This window comes from Anser anser, assembly GCF_964211835.1.
Source record: "Anser anser genome assembly, contig: SUPER_W_unloc_1, whole genome shotgun sequence".
In the NCBI taxonomy this organism is placed as follows: Eukaryota; Metazoa; Chordata; class Aves; order Anseriformes; family Anatidae; genus Anser; species Anser anser.
The window spans coordinates 551250-573494 of NW_028154231.1; the positions used below are offsets into that span (position 1 = coordinate 551250).

Sequence of the window (22245 nt, forward strand, 5' to 3'; positions counted from 1 at the left end):
TAATGACAGGGAAAAATCAATTATTAATTTTGTTTTTAGTGATTGTAGGCCTCGGAGAAAGTCTTGGTCAATTGGCAACTTGGAAAAGGCATGACCAGATAATAGTAAGACGGGATACCCCATAAAAATATGTGTGAATGTGACAGAGGGTTATGTACCGCAATCTGTCATGTTTGATGCTTGTGAGGTGTTAGCTTGTGGAGATTTAAATGCCCAACGACAATTGAGCAGAGGGAACAAATAACTGGTAGAGACCCAACAGCCAGATTGAGAATAGCTGTATGGAAACGATCCTCTATTGCCATCAGAGAAAGGGAGAAACTCAAGGAGAAAACAGGAGAGAAAACAGGAGGCCCTCTTTGAAATGCGGCAGTTCAAACATTTGAGATTGAAACAGGGTACGGGGATGTGAATGCCTGGATAGAATGGGTCAAATATACTGTCCAGAGTCTCAACCATAGCAATTGCTATGCTTGTGCCTCGGGATGACCGATTGCCCAGATAGTGCCCTGCCTATTGGGGTGGACCGAGGACTCCCGAGGGATGCGATGTATGATTGCATTGTACCAAGAAAAGACTGCCTGGGGAAATGAGGCCTGTAAGTCTCTCTCTTTACTATTCCCTTCCTTGCATGATAGCAATATCAGGGCTCCCCCTGTATTCTCCACAGCTATAGGTAACCATACAGCTTGCCTCTCACGGCAGGCTGTGAGTGCTACCTGGCATCTGGGACAATTTGCCTTGTGCACGAGGACCTTGAATGCTACTGAGGACTTGATGGGAAACTATTCAAGACTTGAGATCCCCAGGGCAGATCTCTGGTGGTACTGTGGAGGGAAGATCTTACGGTCCATCCTGCCATCTAACTGGGGAGGCACTTGTGCACTTGTTCAATTAGCTATACCCTTCACCCTGGCATTTGAAAGAGAAACATCACAAATACCCAGAAGAAGTAAAAGAAGCTTAGGAGTATCATTTGATGATAGAGCGTACATAGATTCTATTGGGGTGCCTAGAGGAGTTCTTGATGAACATAAAGCCAGGAATCAAATTGCTGCAGGGTTTGAGTCACTGTTCTGGTGGGTAACAATTAATAAAAATGTGGGTTGGATTAATTATATCTATTATAATCAGCAGAGATTCATAAACTATACAAGAGATGCGATAAGAGGAATCGCTGAACAACTAGATGCCACCAGCAAAATGGCTTGGGAAAACAGAATAGCATTAGATATGATTCTTGCGGAGAAAGGTGGTGTGTGCGTGATGCTGGGCAACCGTTGTTGTACTTTTATCCCTAACAATACTGCCCCGGATGGCACAGTAACTAGAGCATTGCAAGGGCTTACCACCCTTGCCAATGAATTGGCAGAAAACTCAGGAGCAGACACTTCCATCACAGGATGGTTGGAATCTTGGTCTGGTAAATGGAAAGGGATGGTAGTGTCCATATTTACATCCTTGATTGTAGTAGCAGGAGTTTTGACAGCCATTGGTTGTTGCATTATCCCCTGTGTAAGGGGACTTGTCCAGCGGTTAATTGAAACTGCACTTTTGAAACAAATGACCATGGATCCACCACCCTACTCAGATAAGATGATGATATTAGAGGAAATGGAAAGCAAAGAAAGGGAAGAAGAGGAAGACATCTACCAGATTACATCTTAGAGAAAAAAATTTTGCAAAAATCAACAAATTATAAAAAGAGAAAAGGGGGAATTGTGGGAAAAGAAATGTTGTTTTTGCAGTGTTACATTGTATAGAAGGAAGGAATGTGGTATTGAGATATGCTTACAGTGATAAGAAAGCTCAGCAGGTGACCTCTTAAAATGCAGACAACCAGACTCCTTAGAGCAATCAGGTGAAAATCACTATGTTAAGTCAAGCCAGATAAGGGGAGAAAACATTACCATCTCAAAAACAGGCCGGCAACTGAAGGCCAGGCATTGTCTGTGAAGCATCAGATAGATTGTGAACCTGGATTACCCACTCCAGTGGGGAAACAGGGGAGGGTCCTATCATCAAAAAGTATATAAACTGTGTTTTGGAACTAGTAGGTGCGCTCTCCTGCTTGTGGGGCGCCCGCCATTGCAATCGTGAATAAATTACTACTTCACTGAGATCCTCGCCTGAGCCTAATTTATTGGCTACGGAGTGTTTCTCACAATATTCATAACTTATCCCCACTTTGTATTGAAATTAGCTCCAAGAAGTCATTTCCATAAACTCCTCCCATCTGCGCCTGCACAGTGCCTTCTGGTGGTGGTCGTCAGGGGGTCATGGGGATGAAGGCCAGTAACTCCTCTTCATCACCACTAGTTGACCCCCTACCTTTGTACAGACTCAGCTGCTCTTTGGCTCTTGTCCACACCACAAGGTTGGTCTCAGCTGGTTTTTGAGACAGGTTCCCCATTTTTGTCAGGAAACATCTTCTGTGAGGGGGCCCGGAGACGCCATGTTTCGGTTAATTTGCACAGTAGTAAGCAAAGACACACAGCAATATCTATTTTAATGCGATTAAGCAAGCCCCCATTCTTTCATTCCTGGCTTTAATAATTACGATTGTTTTATTTAGAAATCATTAATACGATTAAGCAAGCCCCCACTCTTTTATCCCTGGCTTCAGTGCGTGGTACCCTGCAGGAGGGAAATTTCTGTAGCAGCACACTGACAAGGGCTAGGAAAAATGGGAAAATATGGGTTCCGGGGACAAGGAGGTATCCCTGGGACAGTGCCTACTGACAGTTCTTCCTGAAGAATGATAAGAAATTGGAAAAATAATCCCAAAATTAGAGGAGATGATAAAAGAAAAAAATGGTTAAATATTGTGTATCAGTCTGGACAAAAGAACCAATTAAGGAAACAGCAGTATTTTGGCCAAAATACAGGCCTGATGAAAATTCAGGCTTTAAGTTTATATGTAAACAATAAGATTGATTCCTTTTTCGGAGGAGGAGCCAAGTTATGCTCCCTATAATCCTAATATTGCACTGGTGGTGTTAGCGTAGCAACCACATAACCACCAAGTGATTATATGAAGGTGCTTTATTCAGCGCTGGAAGCTGGGGCAGGTGCCCAAATCTGGCTTCAAGTCCCGTTACTTCCCAGCCATTATTTATACATTCAACATTACGTAAGGCATACATATTCATTACAGGTGGTAACATCAGCCTCGCATTCCATTCTAATTAGCTCCCCTCCCCTTTGCACATGTGTGGCGCTCTCTGGTGGTTGTCCAGGTGGTCGTCCAGATGAAGTAAGGAGTCTTCCTCTCCGCTAAACTTTTCACCTTTCTCACTCGACGCATGCTCCCTCCGCTCCTTGGTTCTGGTTCAACTCATTTCAGCACTTCCAGGCCCTTATCCAAGGTCAGGTTGTACCTGTTCCCTCCCAGGGTTCCCCTTCAAAGATTCATTTGACTGTTCAGTATACTCCCTAAGTTTCCCAGTATACATAGATTAATTGATAATGTAAGTACATTTGGCAATGCTTAATTATACTTTATGACCCATCACCTAAGAGACATTAATAAAACATCCATTCGATTCTCCCCAACACTAACATTTCCCCCCTTTGAAAATACTTCACTCATACCAAGAGCAAGTATTTTCATTACTATTAGGTTGAATCAGGTTAGTAGAGGTTAGTGAGTATAACTTGATATAGATATTAGTAAGTATAATCTTAACGCATCTTCGTTAGTCTACTATCTTATTGATTCCTCTATGCCTGCTTGTTAACGCTAGTACTATAGGATGGGGGTGGAGTAAGTGGGATAGGGTGTTCTGGGTGATTCCCAGTAAGGACTCTCATTATTCGGCGATTCCATGCACTACTCCTAACTATTTCTCCTTTCACACACGAGAACATTACTCCCATTGCAGCGAATACAATTAGCAGCAGCACAATGCTTTGTAGGAGGGACTTGAGCCATCCTTCCAGATGAAGGCCTAGTCCCTCAAAAGTTGCTCCCAACCAATTTTGCTCAGCTTCTTGCTTTTCTTCCTCTAGCTCATGTTCCACATGAGCTAGTTGGGATATGTCATTTTCCACATCTGTAGTTACATTTGGAATATGTACACAGCAATGATCAATTCTGCCTTTCAAATATTCACACACCCCATGCTCTTTTAACAAAAGCATGTCCAGAGCCATTCTGTTTTGCAGGGTCATTTTAGTTGTGGCCTGTAATTGTAAGTTTAAATCTTTGAACCCCTTCTTGGTTACCTTTGCCAACCTGTTTACTTGGCCCATTAAGCTATATATTATTTCCCTATTCTGGTATGTTGCTATTGGGGCAAATAGTGATTCTATCACCCATCCTATCCTGATTGCAGTTGAGGGGTCTTGCCTATCATCATCTTGGTCTACCTCCCTTCTTATTCTAGTTCGCAAGTTTGTCGAACTCCCTTTAAAAGGAGATTTCTTCCAGAGCGGACACAAGGTGGGCAAGCCTAGTGTTATTTCTTTCCCTGGACCATCTAGTTCCAGGTGTGTTGTCCAGGTTCCATCATTAGCAGCCCATACGAAGTGTCCCATACTCCGTATCGTTGAATATTTGCAATTTACCTTGATTCTCTTGTTGCTCTTCTGACTGGTTATATTTGCGTTGACTCGCAGTCCCCTACATGCACATCCGGTCGCTAAAGCTATTTTTACTGGGAGTAAAGGTATGGTTTTCAGGTCCGTATCGCAATCCAGGATCTGGGTGCAGTTCCACCATGGGACTGCCTTCACTCGTTCTCGACTACTAGTTTCCTTCTGATCTGCCATATATTCTTGGTCCTTTTGGCTATCATTTGTCTTACCAGTCCACTGTATGCACCAGGGAGTATTTCCTCCATATTGATATCTCTGCAGTATGCTCATGGTCCATGCGCTATCCCAGCCTTCTAATTCTCTTGATTCACTTACTTCCTCGCATTCCCATTTAACTTTCTCCTGTGATTTTGTACGTTGCTCATCATACTCACACCATCCTAGTCGTCTGCTCATGGTGTTTAAATTCGTGAATTGATAGTTTCTTTTCTTTTTGCATTGTGACTAGTAGGCAATTACCTTTTCCCTATAATATCCCTCGATCTTTTCCGTTTCCACAGTCTTTTCTGCTTTGCATTGAATTGTTTTATTCCGCTCAATTTGGGGCAATGAAGATGTTATTATGCCCCATGGTATAGGGTCCCCTGCTGACTTGGGTATAGGTAAACAAGCAGTTACTTGACTCACATTCTGCATTTTTGCAAAATCCCTAATCAAACCTATCATCAGATTTTCTTCTCGATTCCTTACTACCCATTGCATTCCTGGTGTTGTAGGCTGAATTGATCTTTTCCTTCTGGTTTCGGAGACTGTAATCTTACTAAATCCTCCAGCAGTTCCGTTATTATACGAACATTGATATTCTTCTAAGTTCTCCCTGGTAACTCCTCTAATTGTTAGGGTCATCTGGCCTCCCAATCCTATATCTGTCTTGTGTTTCTCATCCTCCTCAACTGGATCATTGTTCCTTGTCCAGCTGGTATTGGCTCTACTGTTACCCTGTAACCTACAACAATGACCAGGCCTAATTCCATAGCCCTCTTTTCCTCTCAGATTCTCACCAGTTCTCACCAAGTACCTATACTTTCCTTGGTCTTCGAGAGTCAGGTTCCGGGGGTGCAGCTCTACACTTCCTTCTTTCCCTTGACATTTTTCATTTACCCACCCTTTCTTTTTCCAGCGTTCCCATAATCCCTCAAGCCCGCCCTTGTTGTCGTAAATTGTATCGGGGTCTTGCGGGGGGTCTTGAATCTTTTCCCATACAATCCGGGCTTTAGACAGATCTATCGGGGAATCACTTCTGACCGTGCAGATCAGAGTGGCATTATTTCCAACATATACGGTCTTATTCTCTTTCTTCTGAGGTATTTTCAGAGAAGCAGCATTTGTCTCACTATAATACGATAGCACCCACCAACCCCAAAACACTCCCAAAATTTGATAAACAATCATATCAAATACTCTGGATCTTTAATTTTGTAGGGCCCAGTGGCTGTGCCTCCCAAAGTCTCGGTACTCGTTTCACCCGAGTATAATGTATCCAAGCATCTACCCCTTCTACCTTGACAGCGGTGAAGGTTACCAGTAGAACTTGGTAAGGTCCATCCCACCGTTCCTTCAAGGGTTCCTCGTTCCAATTCTTGATGTAGACTCTGTCTCCTGGTTGTATATCATGCACTGGATTCTCCAAGGCCAGGGGTCGGTTCCACACCAGAACGCTGCGTAGTTGAGCTAAAGTCTTACTAAGGGATAAAACATAATTATATACATCCTGTTTACCGGTAACATGCATATTCGGATTCGGTTCAGGAGACTCATAAGGTTTTCCATACATGATTTCATAGGGACTTACTGACATCCCACTTCTTGGCTTTATTCTAATTCTTAGCAAGGCTATTGGTAAGGCCTGTGGCCACTGTATCTTAGCTTCCTGACAGATTTTGCTTAATTGTCCTTTTAAAGTTTGGTTCATCCTCTCTACCTGACCACTAGATTGAGGCCTCCATGGGGTATGTAAGTTCCAGGTAATTCCCAGTAACCTACTAACCTCCTTAACCACATTGGCAATGAAATGTGGTCCCCTGTCTGAAGAAATACCCAATGGTACACCAAATCTAGGGATTATTTCCCGTAGTAACCATTTTACCGTTTCCTTTGCTTGGTTGGTGCGACAGGGAAGGGCCTCCGGCCATCCTGAAAAAGTATCAACCCCTACCAATAGGTATTTATAACCTCTTGCTTTAGGCAGTTCCACGAAGTCTATTTGCCAGTAATCTCCAGGCTCTATCCCAGCCCTAGTTCTTCCCATCTCAGCATGTTTCCTCGCTACCGGATTATTCTTTAAGCAAAGCTCACATTTTGACATTACTGACTTTGCCATTGTTAACATGTGTACCGAGATGACACCTCGTTTCAAATAGGTCACCATTGCTCCTGCACCCCAGTGACATTCATTATGTTTTATTTGTAAGATTTCTCGCATTACTATAGGAGGCACTATGAGTTGTCCTGTCGTAGTCACATACCATCCGTCAGGATTCTTCTGGGCCTTCATCAAATTTGCAAGTCTCTCGTCTTCTGCCGAATACTTTGGGTCTTTAGGTAATTTAAAACAAGAGAGGCCTACCTTTGATGGAATTAGAGTCGTTGCTTTCCATACTTCACGCGCAACCTTCCGGGCCGTCAAATCTGCCAGTCTGTTACCTTCTGCAATCTCTGACACCCCTCCTTGATGGGCTTTACAATGCATTATGGCCACCTGTTGGGGTTTCTGTACAGCTGTTATTAATTTCAATATTTCTTCCTGGTATTTTATATTAGTCCCTTGTGAGGACAGCATTCCCCTTTCTTTCCATAATGCCCCATGTACGTGAACTACCCCGAATGCATATTTTGAATCTGTCCAAATATTCACGTTCTTACCCTCGCTTAGTTCCAGGGCTCGTGTCAGGGCAATTACTTCTGCTCGTTGGGCTGAAGTTCCCGGAGGTAGGGAATTTGCCTCAATCACTACCTTTGATGTAGTTACCGCGTATCCTGCGTAACGAGTCCCATTTTCCACAAAGCTGCTTCCATCCGTAAAAAGTTCCCAATCCGGTCTCCCCAGAGGCTGATCCTTTAAGTCTGTTCTGCTGGCATAGGTATGTTCGATGATCTCCACGCAATCATGACTGAGGTCTCCTTCCTCCGTAGTTGTTCCTAGAAACACTGCTGGGTTCAATAAGTTAGTAGTTCTTAAGATTACATCATCTTGCTCAGTTAGTATAGCTTGATATTTCATCATTCGGCTGGGTGATAGCCAATGGCCCCCCTTTTGCTCCAATACCGTAGTCACCATATGTGGCACGAACACCTCAATTCGTTTCCCTAATGTGAGCTTCCTGGCTTCCTGTATTAAAAGGACTGTGGCTGCCACGGCCCTTAAACATGAGGGCCATCCAGCGCTTACCGCATCCAATTGTTTAGAAAAATACCCCACAGGTCTTTTCCAGCTCCCAAGTCGCTGGGTCAGTACTCCTAATGCCAATCGTTGTCTCTCATGCACAAACAGCTGGAAGTCCTTTGATAAGTCTGGCAGGCCCAAGGCAGGCGCCTTTATCAGGGCTTCTTTTAATTTCTTAAAGGCCTCTTGTTGTGGCTTTCCCCAGGTAAATGTACAGGCCTTTTGGGTTTCATAGAGGGGCTTTGCTATGAGTCCATAGTCCATTACCCACAGTCTGCACCACCCGGCCATACCTAGGAAAGCCCGTAGTTCATGCAAATTTCGCGGCTCGGGGATTTCACAAATAGCTTGTATTCGGTTAACTCCCAATTTTCTTTGTCCTTGAGAAATTTCACATCCCAAATAAATTACTGTTGTGCACGCAATTTGTGCCTTTTGTTTAGAAACCTTGTACCCATTTAGTCCCAATTGATTCAAAATATCAATAGTTACCTGAATACATTCTGACTCTCCTTCGGTAGCTATTAATATATCGTCCACATATTGTAACAGCAGGTATCGATCCTTTGGTACCTGAATCTGTCCTTGGTTAATCCAATCTTCTATTTCTTTAGCTAGTTGACCGCCGAAGAGGGTCGGGCTATTCTTGAATCCTTGAGGCAATCTTGTCCAGGTCAGTTGCATCTTTCGTCCGTTCCGTGGATTTTCCCATTCAAAAGCAAAGAGTTTTCTACTATCCTTGTCAATGGGTATGCAGAAGAAGGCATCTTTTAAATCAATTACCGTAAACCACTTATATTTCTCTTTTACAGATGTTAACAATGTATAAGGATTAGCCACCACTGGGTGAATATCTTTTGTTATTTCGTTTATTGCCCTAAGGTCCTGCACTAGCCTGTATTCCCCATTAGGTTTCTTTACTGGGAAAATTGGGGTATTATATTCGGATTTGCATTCCTCCAGAATGTGGTAGCTAAGAAATTTATCTATAATCTTTACTATTCCTAGCCTAGCTTCTAGCTTCAATGGGTACTGTTTAATCCGTACCGGTCGGGCCCCTTCCTTAAGTTCAATTTTTACTGGCTGGGCTACTTTTGATTTTCCGGGCACGTCCGTTTCCCAAATCGTAGGCATTACTGCATTTTCTACCTCTTTTGGTATATGAGGAACAGCCTTCTCTTTAATCATTAATATTTGTCCCACTTTTGATTCCGGGATTCTCATAATCAATTCTCCATCTTCAAACGTTATGGTAGCGTTTAGTTTAGTTAACAAATCCCGTCCCAAAAGAGGAATAGGGCATTCTGGTACATATAAAAATTCATGCGTAATTTCTTTACCTCCAAACCGTAAATCAAGGGGTTGTAAGAACGGCCGTATTTCCTCCTTCCCGGTGGCACCTACAATAGCAGTTTTCCTTTCCCCTATCTTACCACTTAATCTATTGAGTACTGAATATGTGGCCCCTGTATCAATTAAAAATTTTACTTCCTTATTTCCTATTTGAATTTTTACTAAGGGCTCTTTAGTTTCTGCTACCGGATCTCCTAGTCAGCTACTATATTCCCCCAGAACCATCGCCTTGGCTGCTTCTTGGTTTAGGAACGAATTTCCCCCACCAACGATCAGCTGTCCACGGAGAGGGCACTCGTTTTTCCAATGACCCTCCCCCTTACAATGGGCACATTGGTTAAGACCCAGCCGGTTTCCCCCTGAGCTCGGGTAGCCTCTCCCTGTTCCTCTACCTCGACCATTAATATTTCCTCTTCCCCTGCCCCTTAATCCTGCATGTTCTCTCCCTTGAATTACTGCTAATAAGTTCTGTTGTTGCCTTTTTGTCGTTTCCTTTTCTCTATTATTATACACTTTCCAGGCTATTTCCAACAGCCTATCCAAATTTCTCAAATCTGCACCTTCCAACTTTTGCAATTTCTTCCTAATATCCTCTTGGGCTTGTCCCAGGAAAATGAGTGCTAATTGAGCTTTAGCTTGCTCAGTCTCTACGTCTAAATCTGTATATTTCTTAGCAGTTTCTTTCAATCTCTCTAAAAAGGCGGAAGGTGATTCCGCTTTTTCTTGCCTGACATTATACAATTTTGACCAATTTATGGTCCGGGGCATGGCATTCTGTACCCCGACTTGTACCCAATCTTGATATCTCTTCAGCCTCCTTATTCCATCCCCTGTGTTATAATCCCATTGGGGATCCTCAGTGGGGAAGTTTTGATCTAGATTCCCAAGCACTAATCCATTTCGTATATCTTCTCGGGCTCTCTCTCTGGCTGCCTGCAATACCATGCCTTTTTCTGTCGAGTCCATCAAAGTATCCAGGATCACCTGGAGATCATCCCAATCGGGATTTTGGGTTTTAATTATCATTTTCATTATCCTGGCTACTTTATCTGGGTTTTCCCTGTAGGTGCCGGCTGCTTGTTTCCATATCATTAAGTCCCCAGCTGAAAAAGGCACCTTAACATATACCGGTCCTTCTGTCCCCACTCCTTGCCTGAGGGGAGCGATTATTTTCCCTCTCTGTTCATTTATAGTTTCTCCTGCCCTTCGCTGTTGCCGGGTCCTATGTGACACAGGGGAGACTAAAGTCGGGGATTCTCCATCACTACTGCTATCTTCCTTTTCTCTTTTCCCTCCCTGTCCTGGCTCTTCCGGCGGAGCCGACGGCGCAACTTCCAAATCAATATTTCCATTATTCATTTCCCCATAATACTTATTATTCTCTATTGCCTGATGCTGTATACAGCGTCCCTCCTTAGTACATGCACAACAACGTTCCTCAGTTGAAACTTCAAGCACCATTATTCCACAAGCATGCTGCCATTCAGGCTTTCGGCGCAAATAAAAGAATAATTCCACATACGGCAGTTCATCATATTTTCCTTCCCGCTTGCAAAATAGCATTAATTGTAAAATTGTATTATATTGCAATGTTCCATTCTCAGGCCAAGTTTCTTGGTCCTCTAGTTTATACTGTGGCCACCAAATATTACAATAATCAATCAGCTTTCCTTTCCGCATTTCTTGACCAAAACCTCCCTCTTTCCAATGTGCTAGCAAACACCCCAGTGGGGATGTCCGCGGGATAGGTACATCTTTTCCCAGAATTCCTTTAACCTTTTTCATTTTGAGCTTATGATACAAACCCAAAAGCTGCCGGAGCAGCAGCACACTCCCCCAGAAGCTGCCGGAGCAGCAGCGTGCTTACCACATACCAATAATACCAGGTGCTGACCCTTCAGCACAAACCAATACAATTACCAATACCAAACCACCAATGCCGAACCTGCAGAGCTTTCGCTCTGTCTAACGGACGGCGCCTAGGCTTACCCCGGGAGCTCCCTGCCCAACCGAGCATGGCTTTCGCCGCGTCTGACCGGCAGGCTTTCCCAACCAAATCGGTACCGAATACCCAAAGTCGAAAGCACCTTTGCTTACCGCTCCAGTGGTACGTCGTGAGCAGCGGAGGTCGGTCGCGGTCGACTGCTCCCCGAGAATCCCTCGGTGCCGGCTGGAGCGAAACCGAGACACGATCCGCCTCAGCAGTGCCCACGCCATCCCATCTGGGTCGCCAAAATGTTAGCGTAGCAACCACATAACCACCAAGTGATTATATGAAGGTGCTTTATTCAGCGCTGGAAGCCGGGGCAGGTGCCCAAATCTGGCTTCAAGTCCCGTTACTTCCCAGCCATTATTTATACATTCAACATTACGTAAGGCATACATATTCATTACAGGTTGCAACATCAGCCTCGCATTCCATTCTAATTAGCTCTCCTCCCATTTGCACATGCGTGGTGCTCTCTGGTGGTCGTCCAGGTGGTCGTCCAGATGAAGTAAGGAGTCTTCCTCTCCGCTAAACTTTTCACCTTTCTCACTCGACGCATGCTCTCTCCGCTCCTTGGTTCTGGTTCAACTCATTTCAGCATTTTCAGGTTCTTATCAAAGGTCAGGTTGTACCTGTTCCCTCCCAAGGCTCCCCTTCAAAGATTCATTTGACTGTTCAGTATACTCCCTAAGTTTCCCAGTATACATAGATTAATTGATAATGTAAGTACATTTGGCAATGCTTGATTATACTTTATGACCCACCACCTAAGAGACATTAATAAAACATCCATTCGATTCTCCCTAACACTAACAAAACTACTAAAGCAACTCCTAATAGAAAGGGGAGTAAAAAATGATCCGTTTAAGATAAAGCTATTATTGAAATTTTTGTGAAAACAAGGGCTCCCCTCAATGGCTTCCGCAGTATTTGATGTAAAAACTTGGGACCAAGCAGGGGAAAAAATATGGGAAGCAGCGTCCAGTGGGGATACTAATGTTGCTGAGGTGATGACTACGTGGCGGCTGGTGACTGAGACTTTAAGATCGTGGCAGGCAGAAAAGGAAGTACAGAACGCCGCTGCCCAGGCAATAACAGCAGCCGAACCCTCGGTTCAGAGCCTGCAAGGTCACCAGAGCGGTGCAATTTGATAGACCTGGGGGATGACAAGGAAGAGGGCCGCGGACCGCCGCCGCAGAGCCCCTCCCCGCTGCCGCCGCAGAGCCCCTCCCCGCTGACCCCCTCGGCTCCCGCCTTGCCTACCCCCGATAATGCCTCCCTGGGGGCCCGAGCTTTCGACCCACGGGAACGATGGGAGCTGGTGCGCCGGGAAACGCTAAAGGACGGGGACCCGGTAGGAATGGCTTTCCCGGTGCAGGTGCGACCCAACGGTCCAAATGAATATAATGCCTTCCAATGGGACCTAATTAAAGAATTAAGAAAGACTGTGACAATTCTAACGCAGGGTCCAGAGCCACCTGCACCCCCGCTGTCACCTCCGAGCACCCGCCCACCTGCCCCGCCGCCGGCTGCTGCGTTTCTCAGGTTTGAGCGCCCGCACGCACGCATCGGGCGCTGCTGCCCCCCCCCCCCCCCCCCCCGCCATCCCCCCCACCCCCCACCCCCCCGGGCCAGTCTCCCCTCAGCCCGCCGGCTCCTCTGCTGGCACTGCAGGCCGCCGCCAGCAGCTCGGCCAAGGATGTGGGTGGATCCCCTGAAAAGGCAGCCACAGATCTCAGCAGTGAAAACAAGAAACTCAATAAATCCCAGCAGCTGAAAAAAGTTTTCAAAGAATGTGGTGCTGTAGGGGTTTCATTCCATGTTGGAATTTCATTAGTATCTCTAGAAATCTTCTACCTGGCTGTGTCAAGTGGTGTGGATACGACTGCAGTTCTCTTCAAACTTGGTTTCAGTGACTCATCGCTGCAATCTAAAAGGGCTGCTGGTACAGGCACATTTCTGTTGGCATATGCTATTCACAAATTGTTTGCTCCAGTACGAATAATTTGTGTGCCAGCGATATGGATGGCCATGTTTAACAACAGGAAAAGGTTTCATTGTTCCTTATCCAGCTAAATTAGACGGCTAAGTACCTAAACACGCTTCTCACAAACCACCGTGTCCCCTGCTCACCACCTTTGGGTTTTTCCAACTAAAACAAGAGTTGCTGTTGTAACATTACAATTTGCGTGAATAACAATCTGTGCAGCTCAAAAGATTACACTGTTTCTCTCTCTTGGGGTAGAATATTTGCATTGTGCCATTTGGCACATTGGCTAGTAGATATTTTCATAGATCTTCTATGCTCTGTGATACCTTAATATATGCAGATTTTCAGACTTGTGTCCTCTTGTGTTAGAAATAAAAACCATAAATGATGGGGAAATTACATTGTGAATGTGTCTTAGGCTGTTAAATATTTGTTTTTCAGTTTTTTTTTAAATGTATGTATTTAAGTAAATTTGTTAGCATATTTTTGACAATTTATGTTCATAAAAGTTTTGAAGTAATTGTTCAGGGAAAGTATCTGTGCTGCACTCTCAATAAAAATGTGTTAAATAAATAAAAAAGAGAAAAAAAGAAAAAACAAAAAAAAGGAAAAAAGGAAAAAAGACAAAAAAATAGAAAAAAGGAAAAAAGAAAAAAAAATAGTACCTTTGAATATTGTATCGGACTTGCAATATGCTGTCGGTGTCGCTCAGCGCATTGAGAGGGCACATTTGAGACACATCCCAAAGGAAAACTTGTTTCTAAAATTTAAAGAGCTGTTATTTTTGGTAGAGCAGCGAGTGCATCCGTATTGTATTATTCACATGCAGAGCCACACCATGTTATATGGTATTTTTGCAGAGGGTAACGCACGCGCTGATCAGCTAACTAATATGACCCTGACTGCCCTGGTGCCTAAGGTGCTGGAGCAAGCACAGTTATCCCATGCTTTTTTCCATCAATCCGCCAAAGTCTTGGCGAAACAATTCCCTATATCGATCACTGACGCCAAATTGATTGTCCAAACATGTCCTGACTGTCAACAACATGTTTCGACCCCGTCTTTAATGGTAAACCATAGAGGTCTACGGTCCTTACAGTTATGGCAGACCGACGTAACGCATATTCCAGAATTTGGTCGCTTGAAATATGTTCACGTATCGGTAGACACTTTCTCTCATGCTATTTGGGCGACAGTTGCGGTGGGTGAAATTAGTCGCCATGTCCAGGCTCACTTCCGTGTTGCTTTCGCAGTGCTAGGCATCCCAAAGGAAATAAAAACTGACAGTAGCCCCACCCATGGTAGTCACTCCCTTCAAACCTTTTTTCAAACTTGGGGTATCCGACACATCACAGGCATTCCTCATTCCCCCACGGGTCAAGCCATTGTTGAGCGCACACATCGCACCTTGAAAACACTGTGAGTCATATACAATATTCAATGGTACTGCTGTCCAGCACTTAAAAGCCATTATAACAGCATGTAATTCAACTGTCTGTGGGGAACCTTGGATCCGCTCAGTTTGGTGTTGCCACTTCCCACCTTCTTCCCAAGTTACTACGGCTTCGCTTGTTTTTCCAGACCCATCTGTAAAGACCGTCTGCCCATTCACTGGTTGCCATTGGCACAATGGTCGCTCTTCAATCTTTATATTATTATAAAAGGAGAACATTTTATGAGGTGGATGGTGGGTATCAACATGTCCGCTGAATCCCGCCAACGCTATTTGGAGCTCTAAACTATTCTGCAAGCGTCAGGTGAAATAGTCTTTTACTACGGGAATTATAATCAGATTGGGCTAATTCAATTATTCTCTCATGTCCTTTCTTTATTAGGGCGGTGAACATTTCTACTCACGTTGCAATAGTTTTTGAGGGTTGATGGGGTTAAAAGACCCATGCCAGGACCACTAAGGGGTCCTTAAGGCAGGGATCCCATTGCCCAATTATAGCCACTGGTTGTTGTTCTTGATTACAAATATATAATTGAAGGGGGAGGTTCTCACTATGACGATGGCATTGCTGTGCCGAGATTCTTTTGTTAACCATTTGCAATGCTTTATGAGCCTCCTCAGTCCATCCTCAGTCCATCGCCTTGGGGCATTAATATCAGTGTCTCCCTTAAAGAATTCAAAGAGAGGTGGCAATATTGAAATGTCTATCCCACACTGTACTCTAATCCAGTTTATACTCCTAGTAATTACCGTACGTCGTTCAGTTCTGCGTTAATGGATATCTGCTGTGGTTGAATGGTTTGCTGTAAAATCTTCCATCCCAGATCACAGAATCACAGAACTGTAGGACCTGCACAGGAGATCCAGTTTTTAGGAATAAAATGTCAAGATGGACATTGTCAGATCCCAATGGATGTGATCAACAAAATAACAGCTGTCTCCACCAACTAACAAAAGGTAAAAACAAGCTTTCTTAGGTGTTGTGGATTTTTGGAGAAGGCACATTCCAAACTACATTCTGATTGTAAGCTGTGTCTATCAAGTGACCTGGAAGAATGATTTCAAATGGGGACCTGAGCAACAACAAGCCTTTCAACAAATTAAACAGGAAATAGTTCATGCAGTAGCCCTTGGACCAGTCCAAACAGGACCAGATGTAAAGAATGTGCTCTACACCGCAGCCGGGGAGAATGGCCCCACCTGGAGCCTCTGGCAGAAAGAACCTGGGGAAATTCGAGGTCCACCTCTGGGGTTCTGGAGTCGGGGATACAGAGGATCTGAGGCCCGCTACACTCCAACCGAAAAGGAGATATTGGCAGCATATGAAGGAGTTCGATCTGCTTCGGAAGTGGTCGGTACTGAAGCGCAGCTCCTCCTGGCACCCCGACTGCCGGTACTAGGCTGGATGTTCAAAGGAAGGGTCCCCTCTACACATCATGCAACTGATGCTACATGGAGCAAGTGGGTTGCACTGATTACTCAGCGGGCTCGGATAGGAAACCCCAGTCGCCCAGGAATCTTGGAAGTGATTATGGACTGGCCAGAAGGCAAATACTTTGGGATATCATCAGAGGAGGAGGTGGTCCGTGCTGAAGACGCCCCACTGTACAACAAGCTACCAGAAAATGAGAAGCAATATGCCCTGTTCACTGATGGGTCCTGTTGTACTGTGGGAAAGCATCGGAGATGGAAAGCTGCTGTATGGAGTCCTACACGACGAGTTGCAGAAGCTGCTGAGGGAGAAGGTGAATCGAGTCAGTTTGCAGAAGTGAAAGCCATTCAGCTGGCTTTAGATATTGCTGAACGAGAAAAGTGGCCAGTTCTCTCTCTCTATACTGATTCATGGATGGTAGCAAATGCCCTGTGGGGGTGGTTACAGCAATGGAAGCAGAACAACTGGCAGTGCAGGGGCAAACCCATCTGGGCTGCTGCACTGTGGCAAGATATTGCTGCCCGGGTAGAGAACCTGGTTGTAAAGGTACGCCACATAGATGCTCATGTGCCCAAGAATCGGGCTACTGAAGAACATCAAAACAACCAGCAGGTGGATCAGGCTGCTAAGATTGAAGTGGCTCAGGTGGACCTGGACTGGCAACATAAAGGTGAATTATTTATAGCCTGATGGGCCCATGACACCTCGGCCCATCAAGGCCTTGAAAAGCAAGTCCTATGGTGACATGGCACCCCAGAAAGAATTGAGTCAGCCAATGGGACTCATTTCCAAAACAACCTTATAGACACTTGGGCCAAAGAACATGGTATTGAGTGGGTGAATCACATCCCCTGTCATGCACCAGCCTCCGGGAAAGTTGAGCGATACAATGGACTGTTAAAGACTACGCTGAAAGCAATGGATGCTGGGATATTCAAAAATTGGGATACACATTTGGCAAAGGCCACCTGGTTAGTCAATACTAGGGGATCTGCCAACCAAGCTGGACCTGCCCAATCTAACCTGTTGTGTATTGTAGAAGGGGATAAAGTTCCTGTAGTGCACTTAAGAAACATGCTGGGGAAGACGGTCTGGGTTATTTCTGCCTCAGGAAAAGGCAAACCCATTTGTGGGATTGCTTTTGCTCAGGGACCTGGATCCACTTGGTGGGTAAAGCAAAAGAATGGGGAGGTCCGGTGTGTACCTCAAGGGGATTTAATACTGGGTGAGAATAGCCCACGAGTTGAATTGTATTATGTTAATTATCATATAATACTGTATGTCATCACTACCATGATTGCTATGTCAATGTCCTATTAATAGTATCATAGTAACAGCCATGCAGATAATAATGAATGAATTTTGATAGAAATGGACAAGCACAGCGATGTGATGGAACGAGAACAGTCTTCAATGTGTGACAATCCAACATCGCACACCATCTCCTCTGCCCTAAAAGGACTGCTGTGACAGATGGAGCCTGAAGTCAGTCACAGAGTACACAAAATCAGTGGACATTTTACATACATATATGAAATGTGGTGATTAATTGGAATGTATTGGAAAGTGTGGAACCCGAGTATGATATAAATGGTATGGAATAAGGGATGGATATATGTCCTGGTCTCGGCTATGTGAGAAAAATCTCAAATAATTTTCTTCCGACAGGATCTTCTGTGAAACTATTTTATTCGCGATTGCAATGGCAGGCGTCCTGTCAATTAGGAGCGCATTTTAGTAAACAAATCGTAACCTTTTATTACCTATTACCTGACACCTGATCACCTCCCCTGTTTCCTCATTGGCTGAGTACTACAGGTTCACAAGCTACTCGACGCTCCTCTATACCATATATGTACAATTTTTCTTTTTTTTTCAACCCTTTAATTTCTCCTTTCTCATGTTTTGAGAACTTGTGATCTTTGTTTTACTGTTCTCACACTGCTCATCCTGTTTTTCTCAAGCTTCTACCTTATTTTGGAACAGTGAGGCCTTCTACTGTCCACTTATCTGCTTAGCATTTCTCCTTGTTATGACTACACAACTACCTTTGAATACAGAAAATTAGTTCTCTACTGCAAAAAGCACAACTTAGTTTCTCACAGTTAAGATAGAGTTAATTTTCCTCCTAGTAGCTGGTAGGGTGCTGTGATTGGTATTTAGGATGAGAATAATGTTGATACCACACTGATATTTTAGTTGTTGCAGAGCAGTGCTTTCACTAAGCCAAGGACTTTTCAGTTTCTCGCACTGTCCTGCCAGTGGGCAGGCTAGGGGTGCAGCAGGAGCTGGGAGGGGACAGAACCAGGACCGGCTGCTCGGGGATAGGCTGGGCACTGGTCAGCAGGTGGTGAGCAATTGCATTGTGCATCACTTGTTTTGTACACATTATTATTATTTTCCTTTCTTTTCTATCCTAATAAACTATCTCTATCTCAACCCACAGGCTTTCCTTTTAAATTTTTCCCCCCCCTTGATTCTCTCCCCCATCCCCTGGTGTGGGGGATAGGGTGATCGAACAGCTGTGTGTTGCTTAGCTGCCGGCCGGGTTAAACCACTACATGTTCTCTGTCTCCAAGGCAGCTATGCCAAAATCCTTCTGGTACCCTTCTGGATCCTTGAAGTACCCTCTCCTGAGGTAGTTTATGACAAGGATGCACGGAGCCTTTAGGCCAGTCCCTATGGGGTGCTTTTGCCACGCATTCCTAGTTAGGCTCACTTTGGCCACCAATACATTAGCTGTTGGGATCCCCCTGTCACTCCACAAATACAGATGAGTTCTGCCCCTTTTTAGCTTGATAGCATTAGGGTGTGTTGTGCACCAGTGTCCACTAGATCCTTATACTCCTGTGGGTCTGATGTGCTAGGCCATCAAATCCACACAGTCCAATAAACCCAATTGTCCCTTTCCTCCCCCTGGCTGAAGGCAGGGCCCCTCTAGTCCTGGTCATAGTATTCGTGCCCACTAGAAACTGGAACAGCAATTTTCCTGGAAGAACCCCTTCTTTTCATTGTTTTTCTTTCCAACTCACATACCTGTTCCTCTATGTTTGAGGTAGATTTCCAATACCATTTCCTCATGTCCTATCCGTCATCATGCAGGTAAAACCACAGGGTGGCATGTGGTGCATACCCATTATATTGTCTCTTTTGAGCAGAGGAACACTTATTTCTAATAGCTAAGATTCTGTTTCGTACAGGTGGGGAGTAGGACATATCCTCTTTGAATCTCTGGAACTCCTGGGACGGTTTCTCCAAAGCATTCTCTTTGAGTTGGCAGACTTCTTAGGAAATTTTTGTACACAGCCGAGACACAGGCCTGTAGGGAGGAAGAGAGACTTTCTTCATATTGCTGGACTTGGCCAGCCAATTCATCCACTGTTTGTTCCTCTCCATCTTTCCAGGTCATTATAGTCAGTGAGTTGGCATACGGCAACGGTGCATGGTACAAAGTTCCACCACAGGGGTCACATGCACTCTATTTCATCTGGATCGCTGGATACCTAGTCATTGTCTAGATCACCGTAAACCACCTCCCATACGGCTAATTCCCTCAGCTACTGGATACCTCTCTCCATGGTGGTCCACTTGCCTGGGTGACATATAACATTTTCCATGAAGGGATACCTTTCTTTCATGGCTGATAGGAGTCGCCTCCAGAGGGTGAAGACTTATGCCCCTTTTCGAATCACTCTGTCACTTGGCCTCCCTGCCTTCTAATTCCATGCTACTGGTCCCATTATCCCAGTATCAAAGCAGCCATATGACTATGTGCTTGCATTGGTCAACGGATGAAATCTGCTTGCTTATCTTGCAGCTCACTCAGGGATAGGGATTGGGTGGCTACTGCCTTGTTTATGAGATCTGCCTCTTCCTCCTCCTATTCTTGTGATGGGTCTGCCTCGTCTTCTTCTTCCTCCTTCCCCTTCTTAGTAGGAGTTTCTTCCCTTACTAAAAGAGCTGACTTTTGCATCAATTTTTTCATCTTGTGTATAGGGACAACTGATACCAGCACGGATTGGTTCTCTGACCCAGCTGCAGGGCCTGTCGCAGGGTTTAGAGTAGCTGCAGGGCCCATCATGTGGGTTGGAGTATCCACATTGTTTGTTGCAGGGGTTGGAGTGGCCACAGGGCCTGTCACGGGTGTTGGATTAGTGTTGAGTGCAGCTCAGTAGCCATAGGCCAAGCCTCAGCATGTTGTAGTGATTTGTGTCTCTTTGTAATTGCCAGGGTGATGGCATACCTTTTTCAAACATTTTACCAGTTTTTCAGGATTCTGCACTTGTTCAGAGGTGAAGTTCCAAAGCACTGGAGGTGCCCACTGTCCTAGGTACTTGCCCATATCCTCCCACACTCCCTGCCACTCATAACTATCCTGCCTTGGAGCAGATCTCTTGGTGGTATTATTAAATAGTTGTTTAACTAGAAACAAAATGAGAAACACATGCAGGAGACATAGCAATAGTAACATGCTGGTTTGAATATCCCAAGGATATTCAAAGTTTTGAAGAGCTATTGTAACTAGCCTGAAGGAGAAGGGGGAGGTGAATGAGAAAGGGTGTGTGTGTGAAGAAGCAGGGGAAGGTGTCCCTCCTTGTTCCCCCCCCCTAGATTGGATCCCCGAGGAGAAAAGGTTTACAATGTATTTATTAATAGGTTCCAAGAGATGGTTCCCAAAGTACGAAGATGACCGAAATGCTGAGTACAAATACCTAATGACCATTAATTTTATCATATCATAAGCCAGTGTTACACAGTACAGAAGAATGATAACCTTAAACCAACCCCCAATGATGATAAACAGCATGACAGGGAGCATAGACAGCAAGAAAGGTGTTACATAATGAAACTCTGAGAACAAGCACAACAACTCCAAGAGCAATAAAATCAACATTGTGACCAGCAAGTATTAAACTGATATAATGCTTATAACAAATTTATTTTAACACGCTCTGGTGAGATCTATCGTTATCTCAACCCTTCGTGCCCATGTTGGGTGCCAACAAGGATTGTTGCAGTTTAGCTTGACAGGCAGCTAAGCATCACACTGCTGTTTGCTCACTTTCCCTGCCCCACAGTGGTATGGGGGAGAGAATTGAAAAAAAAAACGTGGGTAACAATTTGTGGATTGAGATAAAGACAGTTTAATAGGACAGAAAAGGAAGGGAAAATAATAATGATAGTGATAAAAGAAAACACAAAGCAAGTGATACACATTGCAGTTGCTCACCACCCACTGACTAATGCCCGACCAGACTCCAAACAGTGGTAGCTGCCCCTGGCCAACTCCCCCATTTTTATTGTTCAGCATGACATCATATGGTATGGAATATCCCTTTGGCCAGTTTGGGTTGGCTGCCCTGGTTCTGTGTGGAATAATTACCTGAGGTAAAGAAACCAACCAAGCAATGGTGTTTTACAGTAGATTACAGACAGTTAAATGCTAATACCGCACCTTTGACTGCCGCAGTTCCAAACATGGCAGAAATAGTGACATTGATACAAGGCGCTGCCCATCCTTAGATGGCTGCTCCAAAATGAAAGCTTTCTGTGCATCTACCAATACAATCACCCCAACAGTTTATACTAAACCAGGAAACTATCCTACAGGATTAGGATATTTTTCATCCTGTCATTCTTTTATTAATACTCACTGCATTATGTTTTATACTAACAATTACTTTGTATGTTAAACTTTGGATTATGATGAAACATTTAGTATCCCTACAAGATGTACATATACTCAATAATCCTCATCACAAGAGTGTATGTGATACGTCCAATACATTCCAAATGTGAAGCTTGAGTGACTATAGTCACGGTGTGGATTATGTGGAATATTTGCCCGAGGTGACTTGGAAATTAAACTGATAGTCACATTTTAAAGAAAAGGTACAGCATTGAAGAAGCTTCCAGGGTGGAGTGTAGCTGCACTACATAGAAGTTCCCTAGGCCTCCAACCTTAGATGTTAATTATACTGGGGGAACTTAGTGTGCTGGCTCTAAGAGGAACAGCACGGAGTGTGGAGCGGAGTGGAGACAACGTGGC

At 44.5% G+C, this 22245-nt stretch overlaps 2 long non-coding RNA genes across 3 annotated transcripts in view; one reads left to right on the forward strand and one right to left on the reverse strand.

Annotated features, from left to right (window-relative positions):
• Positions 1 to 10658, forward strand: part of LOC310888821 — a 35465-nt gene extending 24807 nt beyond the window's left edge. For both annotated transcript variants that reach the window (XR_014576188.1, XR_014576189.1), the window contains exon 3: positions 40 to 10658. This is a non-coding gene — a long non-coding RNA (uncharacterized lncRNA). The remainder of the gene's footprint in view (positions 1 to 39) is intronic.
• Positions 3031 to 12823, reverse strand: LOC310888822. The gene is made up of 2 exons (XR_014576190.1): positions 8474 to 12823; positions 3031 to 7746 (listed from the first exon to the last, which is right to left on the reverse strand). It is a non-coding gene; the product is annotated as an uncharacterized lncRNA (long non-coding RNA).
• Positions 12824 to 22245: the final 9422 nt, after the last annotated feature.